The following is a 12,109-nucleotide window of genomic DNA, read 5'->3' as shown; positions in this document are numbered from 1 at the left end:
TACTGAAGCTTATGGTTATAAAAGACAAAAAAATTACTCAAGAAAAGCTCACAAATCTGAAAAAGGTTGATTTGAGCTATGAATTTAGCTTAATAAAAATTTAACTGTTTAAACTTTGACGTCTAAAACTAGGCTTTTGCAAAAAGGCTATGTATGGTTTACTAGAATGGATAGAGAAAAGTGAAACAAATTTTCCTTGTTAAATTAAAATTGCTATGATTTAGTTTAAAGGTCAAAAAAGATATTTTTAGTGTTCTTTTCACCCCACTCTCAGATTATGCTTCCCACTTTAAGGCTCAAATCAGGGAGTATTTCTTATTTTTGTCGGAAATGTCGAACTTATTTGCCTCGCTTTTTTTCTCTCTTGAATTTGTGATTTTTTTTTCGCGAATGTCCTAGTTATAAATTTTCTTATTTTCGATACCTAAATTGCATTTTGTCTAAAGGTATTATAACTAAAAGCATATTAAAGTTCATGAAAAACTATTGACTTCAGAAGTTGGAAAGAAATATTAAGTATTTTTAATGAGCATTTTTGATAAAGCATTTTTAAACAGTCAGTCATGTAAAGCTTCTTTAACTTAGAATGATCTTATTATTTTTATTATTATTGTTGTTACTAATAGTAACAACATGATAATTAAAATAATAAGACCATATCTTTTGTTGCATATTCTTGAGCCTTCTACAAGTGATGTACAACCTTATTTTTAACCTTTTCTAGATATATCAAAAGAAGTAATCTTATATTCCTATCTATTATCTCATTACTGGATAAATAACGAGTCTTCATGAGGAATATTTAAAACACTTAAGTGGAAAGTGTGGCTGCATAATAAAATAGGATAGTTACTATCAGTTAAAACCTGTTGTTATCTTTAAAGAAGCAACATGGTCTTATGCAGGTTAGATTTAAAATCAAAAAAAGGCTTTGAAGCTGAGAGGAATGATAAATTCTTCACTTTTTCTGATCACACAGAAATCTGTTATGTATGTAACACACTCACAAGAGTTGGAAGAAAAAATAAAGTACATGTGATAAATATTTATCAACAGTTAAAAGCATTTGCATCAAAACATGGTTTTGACTGTTACAATGAAAATAACAAAAATTATTTTGTAATAGTTAAAATCAATAGTTACCGCCAATCAAATGGCATGTGGAGACTAATTGTTTTTAATCGTAAAGTGCCATTATCCAATAATATTAACAAATCTCTTCCAAATCTACCAAATCTTCAATCTGCTAATATCATATTCTCCAACATTTTATGCATAAACATCTGTAAATGAAATTATGACTTCCACTATCTTTTTTTCTAATCAGAAATAAATTTTCTGATTTTAAAAATTTCCGAAGCACATCAAATGAGAATGTTGTATTAATTGGAACGAAAGAAGGCAATACAGTTGAAAACTTTAAAGTTATTAGACATAAAGATTGTTCATTAATATGTTCAGAAGTCTGAACATATTAATGAACAATCTTTGTGATTTTAGTACCATTTACCATACTAACTTGCCTGTAATGGAATCCATGTTAAAGAGTAACGAAAGTCAACCTTCTATTACCTTTAACAAGCTATTTTTTAACTATGTACATTTTCTTACACCAGTATATGTAATAAATGTAATAAAGAAAACTTCCATACTTCTATATGGAAGTTTAATAGTACATTACAACAATTTACAGTTTTGAATAATTTCTAAAATCAAAATTAAGAATTATTACAATATTTGATTATTAGAAAATACGCATTAAAATTCTTGATTATTAGAAAATACGCATTAAAATTTCGATTTCATGAAAAATCATTCAGCGAGGATTTCGCTCTCAATGATAGATGTTCCTAAAACTGTCTTTAACCATTTCCCATACAGTCAAGATATTTTTGTAAAAATACTTACTTAAACACCCAGTAAGTAGTGATGCTCTTTATGTTTTAGAACTGCTTTTAAACTTAACTGGTTCTTTAGCTTTTTTTGAATCTTTTTATTTGTGACGATTAACAATGCAAATGAAGATTTCCCTCTTCATCATGATGACAAAGATGCAACAAATAATGTAAAAAGGCCCCATTTTGTTAGTAATGACCTCAAACAAAATTGTTTCAATGTTCGTCACTGACGTCACTGACGTCACTGACGATTTAAACAATCAATTTTTTATAATTATTTTTTATCATTATGATCCCTTTCATTTTTAAAAAATGATTTTCTTTTAACAATACGATTATGACGAAAAGAGAAAAAGTTCCCGTTTTAAACCTTATATGCAATAAAATAAATTTATTTGTAGTTGACTAAATATTTTCGACGTTCGTGTTAATTTAAATGTAATCTCGATTGATCACTTTCAAATCTCTCATCTTTACATAAGTATTAAAAAAGGTTATCATTGATACGCTATTTTTTCAAAATTATTTCTCTTTTTTCGAATAACCCAAATTATCCCTTTTAATGTGGTTGCTTTAGCCTGGTGTGTATTTAGCAAGTTCGCGCCTATCGGTGGTATAAAAGGAAACAAGAAGAGGTTTCTACAAAATTTGTGTGCATTCACAAAAGGATTTTCTTTTTCGTTCCTATAAAATTATTGCATAGCTAAAGTTATACTTTTTAGATATAACGTGTATCTCTAAAATAATAAAATTATACTTTTTAGATATAACGTGTATCTCTACAAGGTTTTGTTTTAAAGATGAGTAGAGGTTCAAACCCCATTTCATCTCTGTGAACTGAATGCAGAGACAAAATTTACGCTTTTTGATTAGCTTGTCTGATGAATACGATTGAAAAATATTTTTATGCTTAAATTAAGAGAAACATCCCCATAAAAACAAGGTAAAATGTGCTTAAAAACATAAATATTAAAATAAGTAAAAAAGTCACTTGCCAATAAGAACAGAAAGACATCGAACATCATTTTTTTATTTTTATGCACTTGATAGTTTCCACAAGGTTGACCTCTTTTAAAAGATCATTCTTCACTTCTGGTGAATTTTTGATATTACATTTTGTTAGCGAGATTATGTGTTATTTGATATTAATAATTTGACATTTTTAAGTGTAAATTGTATGAGTCGAAGCCATATACACTCTTTAATGAACTTTGAATAATCAGTATTATTTATTAATTTTACCAATTGGCATCATAATGAACCACAAAAAGTCGTTTTCTTTCGTTGTGACATAAACTGAAGGCGATCCGTAAGCATTTTTTAAAAACAGTTTCAGTTTTTTGAGTCGTCGACAAAGTAAATCAATCCAAGTTGAGAGAATTCAATTGTATTGAGACAGTATGTTGCATGTCAAATGTTTATTTACCTTTTATCGTAGCGAACACAACGTTTCAATTCTAAATTTTTTTTTCTCCTAAAAAATTTTTTTTTTAGGAGAAGAGAAAATGTAGAATTGAAACGTTGTGTTCGCTACGAACTTTCTCCTCCATTTATACCGTACGATTTTCCAATCAAAAGTCGTCATAAATAACCGCAAACACATATTTACAATGCTTTGGTTTTCACTGGTAAAAACTATTAAACCTAGTGATGTGCCGGAACCAGTTTATGCCGAGTTTCCGATTCCGGGTACCCGACTGAAAAACCGGGTCCGATTTCGGGTACCCGGCACCGAGTCCATTTTTTTAAAAGTTGGAATACAAACTTGTGAAATCTCTGGCGATGAACTATTCACAAAAAATACGCTTTTAACGCCAACTAACCAAAAGTTATGTGGTGGAACTACCATTTAGCAAAACCCCGCAATGCAGGGTAAGGGGCCTGAGTTGTAGGGGCCTAAATTTTTTTAAAAGTTGTGCAACAGTTTTTTAATAACTATACTTAGTTTAAATTTTTTTCTCTCCTGGTGGTTCGGGCCTAAATAATTTTGTGTGGAAGGGGGCAAAATTTGAAGTTCCGCCACTGAAAGTTTTATTAGGGAAAGTAAAAGATTAAGAGAGACAAAGAATTGCAAAAAAAGGGTAGACTTTCTCGACTGCAGTGTGTATGTATGTATGTATGTATGTATGTATGTATGTATGTATGTATGTATGTATGTATGTATGTATGTATGTATGTATGCATGTATGCATGTATGCATGTATGCATGTATGCATGTATGCATGTATGCATGTATGCATGTATGCATGTATGCATGTATGCATGTATGCATGTATGCATGTATGCATGTATGCATGTATGCATGTATGCATGTATGCATGTATGCATGTATGCATGTATGCATGTATGCATGTATGCATGTATGCATGTATGCATGTATGCATGTATGCATGTATGCATGTATGCATGTATGCATGTATGCATGTATGCATGTATGCATGTATGTATGTATGTATGTATGTATGTATGTATGTATGTATGTATGTATGTATGTATGTATGTATGTATGTATGTATGTATGTATGTATGTATGTATGTATGTATGTATGTATGTATGTATGTATGTATGTATGTACACTTACAAGTACATGTACAATACACTTATTTGTATCTTATTTTAACAACTATTTGTATCTTATTTTAACAACACTTATTTGTATCTTATTTTAATTGTTTTATTAAATTTAGATTCTAATGAACAAACATTAGGTATTCTCCGTTATCTGCTTTTTCTGTTAGTCTGCTCCTTGTTGCTTCGTATATGTCCCCACCAGCACTAAATAACGTTTTACTTTCTATTGATGACGGAGGTGCTGTAAGATATTTTAATGCCATCTTTTTTAGTTTTTCAAATTGCATTCCACATTTACTCCACCACAAAAATGGACAACCTGTATTTTCTAAAAGAGGCAGAGATAAATAGTTGTCTATTTCTTGAGTAATTGCAGACCTTAATATTGTTTGCTTCTTAATTAGGTCAGCAACTTCAATACCTATTAGTTCTCTTTCTGCCTCGGAACGTTTTTCACTCTGCTTTCTTCCAGTTCTCATAAAAGCTAAATCTTTAAAACAATCATCAATGCTAATGAATCCAGTAGAGGCTGGAGCTTTTACTATTGGAACATTGTCGGAGTCAGAGTCAAAAGCATCTTGCGCTCCTTGCATTTCTTTCCATGCTTCTTCAACCCACTATATAATAACATCTTCATTTGCTTGTTGATAAAGTAATTTATAACGTGGATCCAAAAATGTTGATACACATAACATTTTATTAAGCAAAAATTTATCAAGTCTTTTAGTAACAGATTTTATTAGTTCATCAATCATCATCATAATCCCAACGTATTTATCACTTGATGATGTTTTTTGTAACAAAACTTTTAATGCAAGAACAGATGGTATAATTATTGCACAAGTTTCGTCCCTCCTACCACATTTTTTTGTTAAGTTTTCAAATCGAGCAAGAATGTAAACAAGTTTTTTGATTATTCCCCATTGATAATTAGTAGGAAGTTTAATTTCATCAAACTCTGCTGCATAAGTGGCCAAAGGAACTTTTTGTTCAAACGTTCTTTGTAGTATTTCAAATGAACTGCTCAAGCGAGTTGGAACATCTTGTTTCATTTTGTAAGGTTGATTACTTAATTGCTGCTGAATTAATTTTAATTTTGCACATGCTATTGGTGAATGATTAAAATGGGTCGTTATTCCTCTGCATAAAGTTAAAATTTCCTTGATGGTTTTTTGGCTAAATGTAGAGTCATGAATACATAGCTGCAAAGTATGGATAAAGCATGGAACTGATGTCATTCCACTGTTTTTTACTGCAACCTTCATATTGCTTGCATTATCGGTAACAATAAGATGAATTTTGCTTAACGGGATTTCAAAAGATTCTAAACTTTTTTGTAAATACTCTTTTATATGAACACCTGTGTGATTTTCCGGAAAATGAATTACTAAAAGAACAGCAGTTTCTTGGGAAAATTTAGTTGGATCTATCCAATGTCCAGTAATGCTTAAGAATGCGATTTTCGCAGTATCCGCTGTCCAAATATCTGTCGTCAGAGACAAATAGTTTGCCGCGGAAATTTTTTTTTTTTATATCTTTAAACAGTTCATCATACATGCTAGGGATTACGTTTTTGCTGAAATATGTTCTACATAGTAATTTGTAATTGGGGTAAGCATCTTTAATCAGTTCATTAAATCCCGTATCTTCAACAATAGAAAATGGCTGAATATTCAATGTGATAAGTTTGCCTATTATTTTATGGATTCGAATAGATCTGAGTTCATCAATATTCCATAGTTTTATTTTTGTTTAAAGCATGAATGTTACTTTGTACTGTATTGGTGGTAGAAGCAACTGAGGTTTCAGAAATAGACGGAAATGATTGAACCCTTTTTCTTCCCGCAAGTTCAAACTCTTTGGAGTGCTTTAAACGCAAATGTTTTACCATTGCTGTAGTTCCATAAGACTTTAAAGATTTTCCTCCTCTCGTAACTAAACTATCACATAGTTTGCACTTGCTCATATGATGAATCGTGCTTATATCAAAAAACTTCCACGCTTTACTATTTTTATTCATAATTTTTCTTTCAAATAAAGAAATTTTATATAAAGATAATTAAAGTACGTTTGATATCATACGTTTTCCATTATTTTATATAAAACGATAATTTTTTTAATAATACGCTCGAAATGCGCTACAAATGAAAAGCGCTATCAGCATTCGAAAGAAGAAAAATTATCTTGTGTTCTAACAGAATAAAAAGAAGCTATTAAATATTTTTTACTCCAATTCATTTTATTCGTATTCTCAAATTATTTTATTTAGCGTTACGGTTTTTGTATCCGTATAAATTTTTTTGCAAAAATATATTAAAAAATATTTTAAGTGAGATAGGTTTAAGTTAATAGAACTTTGTGGTTATCGAATACATAACACTCTTACAGCTGTGGCCAAAAATTAAAGACCACTCATTTTTTAGTTGGTTTCTTAATCTTTAAGTTAAAATTAAGAAGATTCTAATTGACATATTAAATTTTTTTTTTTTAATATCTTGTTAATTAAAACATTCGGATTAAAGTGGTATAATTTTTTTAATCTAATTCTAATTAAATAGCGTTTAACTTATTAAAAAACTGATGAGTACTTATAAATCTTCTTTAAATAAATTGGACAAAATTTAACGACCACTTTCAAATCTTTAATTTGCACTTATTAAAAATAATAATTCATTATTTTTTTTAACTGTCTTAATTGCTTATTACGTTGGCTATAAAATAAAATGTCGAAACCTGAGTTTCAATATCAAATAAACATTTATTTTTTTTATTGCAATAAGGATATAAAAATATTGCAAAAATGCGTGCAAAGATCGAAGAAAAAGACAGATAAGCGGCTCTTGTATTAAAAGAAGAAGGCTATAGCATCAGACAAATAGTAGAAAAGCTCGGAAGGTCTCACTCTTGCATTATTAACATAATTCAACGATACAAAGAGACCCGGTCAATTAATGATCGTCATAGGACTGGACGCAGTAAAATTTCAAATGACCGTGACGTTCGCTCGTTAGTGAGATTAATGAAAGAAAACAGACAAGCATCATCTACAAACTTGTCTACGAAATGGACAATGTCAAATGTTCTGAAAGCAAGCCCTAGAACTGTGCGAAGGGTCCTCCACAATTTAAATTATTTATGGCGTGCTGCTGCAAAAAAACCACGCTTAAATAAAAAACAAAAATTTGCCAGGAAAGAGTGGTGCAAACTACATAAAAATTGGTCAACAGATCAGTGGAGCCGTGTGATCTTTAGTGATGAAATGAACGTTGAGGCAGACAACAGAAAAGGTCGCGTAATGTTGCGTAGACTTCCAAGCGAACGGTTCGATGAATCATGCATTTTAAAACGAACAAAACAAGGCAGTGGTTCAATAGGCATTTGGGCCTGTATGAGTGCCTGTGGAGTTGGCGTTTTTCATTTATTCGATGGCAGACTCAACAAAGAAAGGTACATCGAAATTTTGGAAAACTCGCTTATTCATAGCATTGATTTATGGCAGTTGCAAGATGGATTTATTTTCCAGCAAGATAATGCGTCGTGTCATAAAGCGCATGTTGTTAGCGATTGGTTCAATTCTAATAAAATTCAAGTGCTTCCATGGCCTGCCAATAGTTCAGACTTGAATCCAATAGAGAATTTATGGTCGTGGCTTGATCACAAGCTTGGTAAAGAACAACTTTACAATTTGGAAGATTTGAAATCTTCTATCTCTCATCATTTAAAAAATGTGCCTGATGAAGTAATCAAAACTTTAATGAATTCAATGCCAGATCGAGTACAAGAGTGCTTGAAAACAAATGGAGGAACAACACGTTTCTAAATTATTTTTTTATTGCTTTTTGAAATTTTTTTGAAACTGGTCTTAAAATTTTGTCCAATTTTTTTTCCCATTTATATTTTTTACAAGTCAGTTTTTTAATTTTTTAACATTATTTTGTAAAAAAAATCATAAATTCTTTTATAATAAATATAAAATACAATAAAAATTCTTTCTAAAAATGTTTTTCTTTTTTTGGTAACTTTTTCCAAAATAAAATTTTACTAAGGTTAAAAATAAATTTTGAAAAAAAAAAAAGAGTGGTCTTTAATTTTTGGCCACAGCTGTAGAATTATATCAAGAAGTTTATTGGTTGAAGTTTATTGGTAGAAACTAAAAGAAAAATCAATTTAAGATAAAAAAAAAAGATACCCGGTGCCGGGTACTGCAACAAATGGCCGATACCGGGTACCCGGTAAAACAGCAGATTTGCCGGGTCCCTGGGTCCGAACCGGGTACCCGGCACATCTCTAATTAAAACTATTAAATCCACAACGTCCTTAAATGTTCTAGAACTTTCCGCAACGGAATTACATGAACTAATCAATGAAATGAAGTCGAGGGGTAAAATTCAATTAGTCTCATGCAAAATGTTGATTACATTTATTTGGTTTATTTATGAGTTAAAACGTGATTCTTTAGTTACTAGTTATAATGAGTCAATAAGGTCGATGGTGAATGGTAAAAAAAACTCTGTGTTGCCAGAAGCAATCGGTTTGGAAATATTTTTCATTCTAGTTTTTTCATTCTTAAGCTTGGTTTCCAATAGTTGTAGAAATGTCGTACAAAAATCGTGCTACGTTCGTTAGGTTTGTTGTGCGTTAAATTGTTGTGCAACGCAATGTTTCCATTACATTGACTTGGCGCAAAAAACTTTCAAAACAGTGTAAACAAACAAAAAATGGCCGTCATAAAAAAAAATCTCATTCTAAATTATCGACTTTTTGTTACACTTTTAATTTTAAGACGCCGAAAAAGCGTAAAGAAAAGAAAGCATATGTTTTGGGTCAGAGAACTATTTAAAAATCGCGTTAAGCAAGGTGCGTTTAGTACTTTGGTGCAAGAAATGATGCTATTTGATAGGGAATTTTTTTAATCGATATTTAAGAATGTCTCCTGACAGACTTGAACACCTTTTGTCATTAATTGGATCTTCATTAACGAAAAAGTATTGTCCCAGTAGAGAGTCTATATGTCCATCGCAAAGATTAATTATTACAATTCGATACCTGGCTACAGGAGAATCACAACAAACTCAGTCCTTTCATTTTCGAGTTGGCAGAGCTACAGTTTGTAATATAATAGAAGAAACTTGTTGTGCTATATGAGAAGTTCTCAAAAGAATATTTCTAAGAGCCCCAAATGAGATAAAAGAATGGCAAAACATCATTAAAGAGTTTAACCAGAATTGGAATTTTCCACAATGTATAGGAGCTATTGATGGAAAGCATGTACGCATTGAGGCTCCTGCAAAATCAGGTTCTTCTTTTTATAACTACAAAAGATTTTACAGCATGATTTTATTAGCCATTTGTGATGCTAAATATTGTTTTACAATGGTTGACATTGGGGCTTATGGAAGGGATAATGATGCTGCCATTTTAAATGCAAGCACATTTAATAGAGCATTTAATGAGGGAAATTTTCATTTACCAGAAATTTCTGAAGCTGATCCTAAAGTTCCACCAGTCCTTGTTGGAGATGATATATTTGCACTTAAACCATGGTTAATGAATCCATACCCAGGTAAAAACCTTACTATTCAGCAAAGAGTTTTTAATTATCACTTATCAAGAGCACAGAGAACAATTGAAAATAGTTTTGGAATTTTAGCTGCTAGATGGAGAATTTACAAATCTCCAATTAAAGCAAAACCATCAAAAGTGGAAAATATAATAAAGGTTACTGTCTGTCTTCACAACTATTTGTGGTTAACAGATGGAGCACATTATATCCCTACTGGTTTTGTTGATAGTGAAAGTAATTCAGCAATTGTATTCAAGGAGATTGGAGAAAAGAATTACAAGATCAAGGATGTTTGCTTAATTTCTCAAAATCAAAAATTAATACATCTGTTTTTGATGCAATTGCAATAAGAAACACTTTTAAGGATTATTTTAATTCATGTGAAGGAAGCCTTTTGTGGCAATTGGACTATGTTCAATTATGTGGCCAAAATCCAGTTAACTAGAGTAAAAATTGATAACTAGCCCGGATCGCTATCCGGGCCAGCTCGTTTATTCATATAAACGCAAAATAAAATTAAGTTAAAACATTGATGACGTCGATATCTCGGCAAACGGGCTGGCTCGTTTGCCGAGCCAGCCCGCTTTCCATATAAACAGGACCTTAGAAAATTTTTCTTACCACAAAATATATAAAAAAAGGAAAAAGAGTCATATCAAGAATCATTTTAGACTAAAGAGTTCCGCTATTTCGTTTCAACGGAGAATTTTGTTGGCTATGCTTCAATTAAAACTCTTGACTCAGAAATATTCTTTTTGCTTGGACCAAAACTGAAAACTCAACAATGTTGAGTTTTAAATATATTTGTTTATAGTTAAATATATGGTGTTTTTTTTGTTTGTTGGAGTTTTTCGGAATTAATTTTGAATATTGCTGTCATCTTAAGTGTTGTTTTTTTAACCCTCTATCCGGCACATTATGATCAAACTACTAAAAAAATTTTTTTAATGAATTTTTTGTAAGAATATGGCATTATGTGCTAGAAAAAAACACAAAATAAATCTTTTTGATAATTATTATTGTTTTATGATTTGTTGCATATATGCAACTTTGCCGAAAAGAGGTATAGAAAATAACGCTTTTTTTTTTTAAAAAAAATAATAATATTAATAGTAATATGGGTAAATTCAGGCATGTTTAATAGACCGTTGTAGTTTTAAAATAATTTCTTCTTACTATAGTTATATATTATCTAATTTTAATGTACATGGAAGTCTTTGAAGCAGTTTCTATCCTTGTTCAAACAAAGTTGTATTTTACATTTTGAACAAGCAAAAGAACAGGTCATGTTACATATTCTGCACCGCCCCCTTTTATCCTTGATTTCGGGCCAGTGGCAGAATCCATCATATCTTATATCACTAATTGGTTTTGGGTTTGATGGCTTTCTTCCGAGACCCTTTAAAGGTGAGAAACTTCTTTTGGGACGACCAACTTTTTTTTCTGGATCTTTGTCTTTGAGCTTCAACGCTGTTGCTACCTGTAAAATAAATCTTCTTAAAGTCAGCTGTTTTTTTTTAGGCACTTGAAGTTTAGTACAGTGCCTTCGGTATAACAACCAAGCATTTATCTTTGATATGTCAATGCAGTGAAAAATCAATTTTAAGTACCACCGTTTTTTAGTGTTTATTCTCGTGCGGTATAATGGTATCAGCATGTCTGCCAAATCTACTCCTCCCATTGACGCATTATATGCAACAACAATATCAAGAGTTTTGACATCAACATATACTTTCTTTTTGCTGTCAAACCATTTGACTTTCGTTGATCCTGCGACACCAGCATGTGTTGATCCAACTATAACGGCTTTGCTATCAAACCATTTTACTAAATGTATCCCAGAATTCTGATCCACTTGGTAGTCCCATGATCCTCTTCCTTGAGATTTCAATACTATGTCAGATAAAAGTGGGCATTTTCCGATTCGATTACTACGGAAAGTTCCTGTAGCTAATATTCCCATAGTTTTCAGTTTATTAATTAATGGCAATGTAGAAAACCAGTTGTCAAAGTATATACGGAAGTTTTTGTGTTTAGGCATTTCTTGAACTAGTCGAAGTATTATATCCTCAGCAC

The sequence above is a fragment of the Hydra viridissima genome, unplaced genomic scaffold (genome assembly GCF_058129835.1).
Source record: "Hydra viridissima isolate aposymbiotic clone 2 unplaced genomic scaffold, HvirCarnegie_v1 scaffold_8, whole genome shotgun sequence".
Lineage (NCBI taxonomy): Eukaryota > Metazoa > Cnidaria > Hydrozoa > Anthoathecata > Hydridae > Hydra > Hydra viridissima.
The sequence above is the reverse complement of the archived record's forward strand: the minus strand, read 5'-3'. Positions refer to the sequence as shown.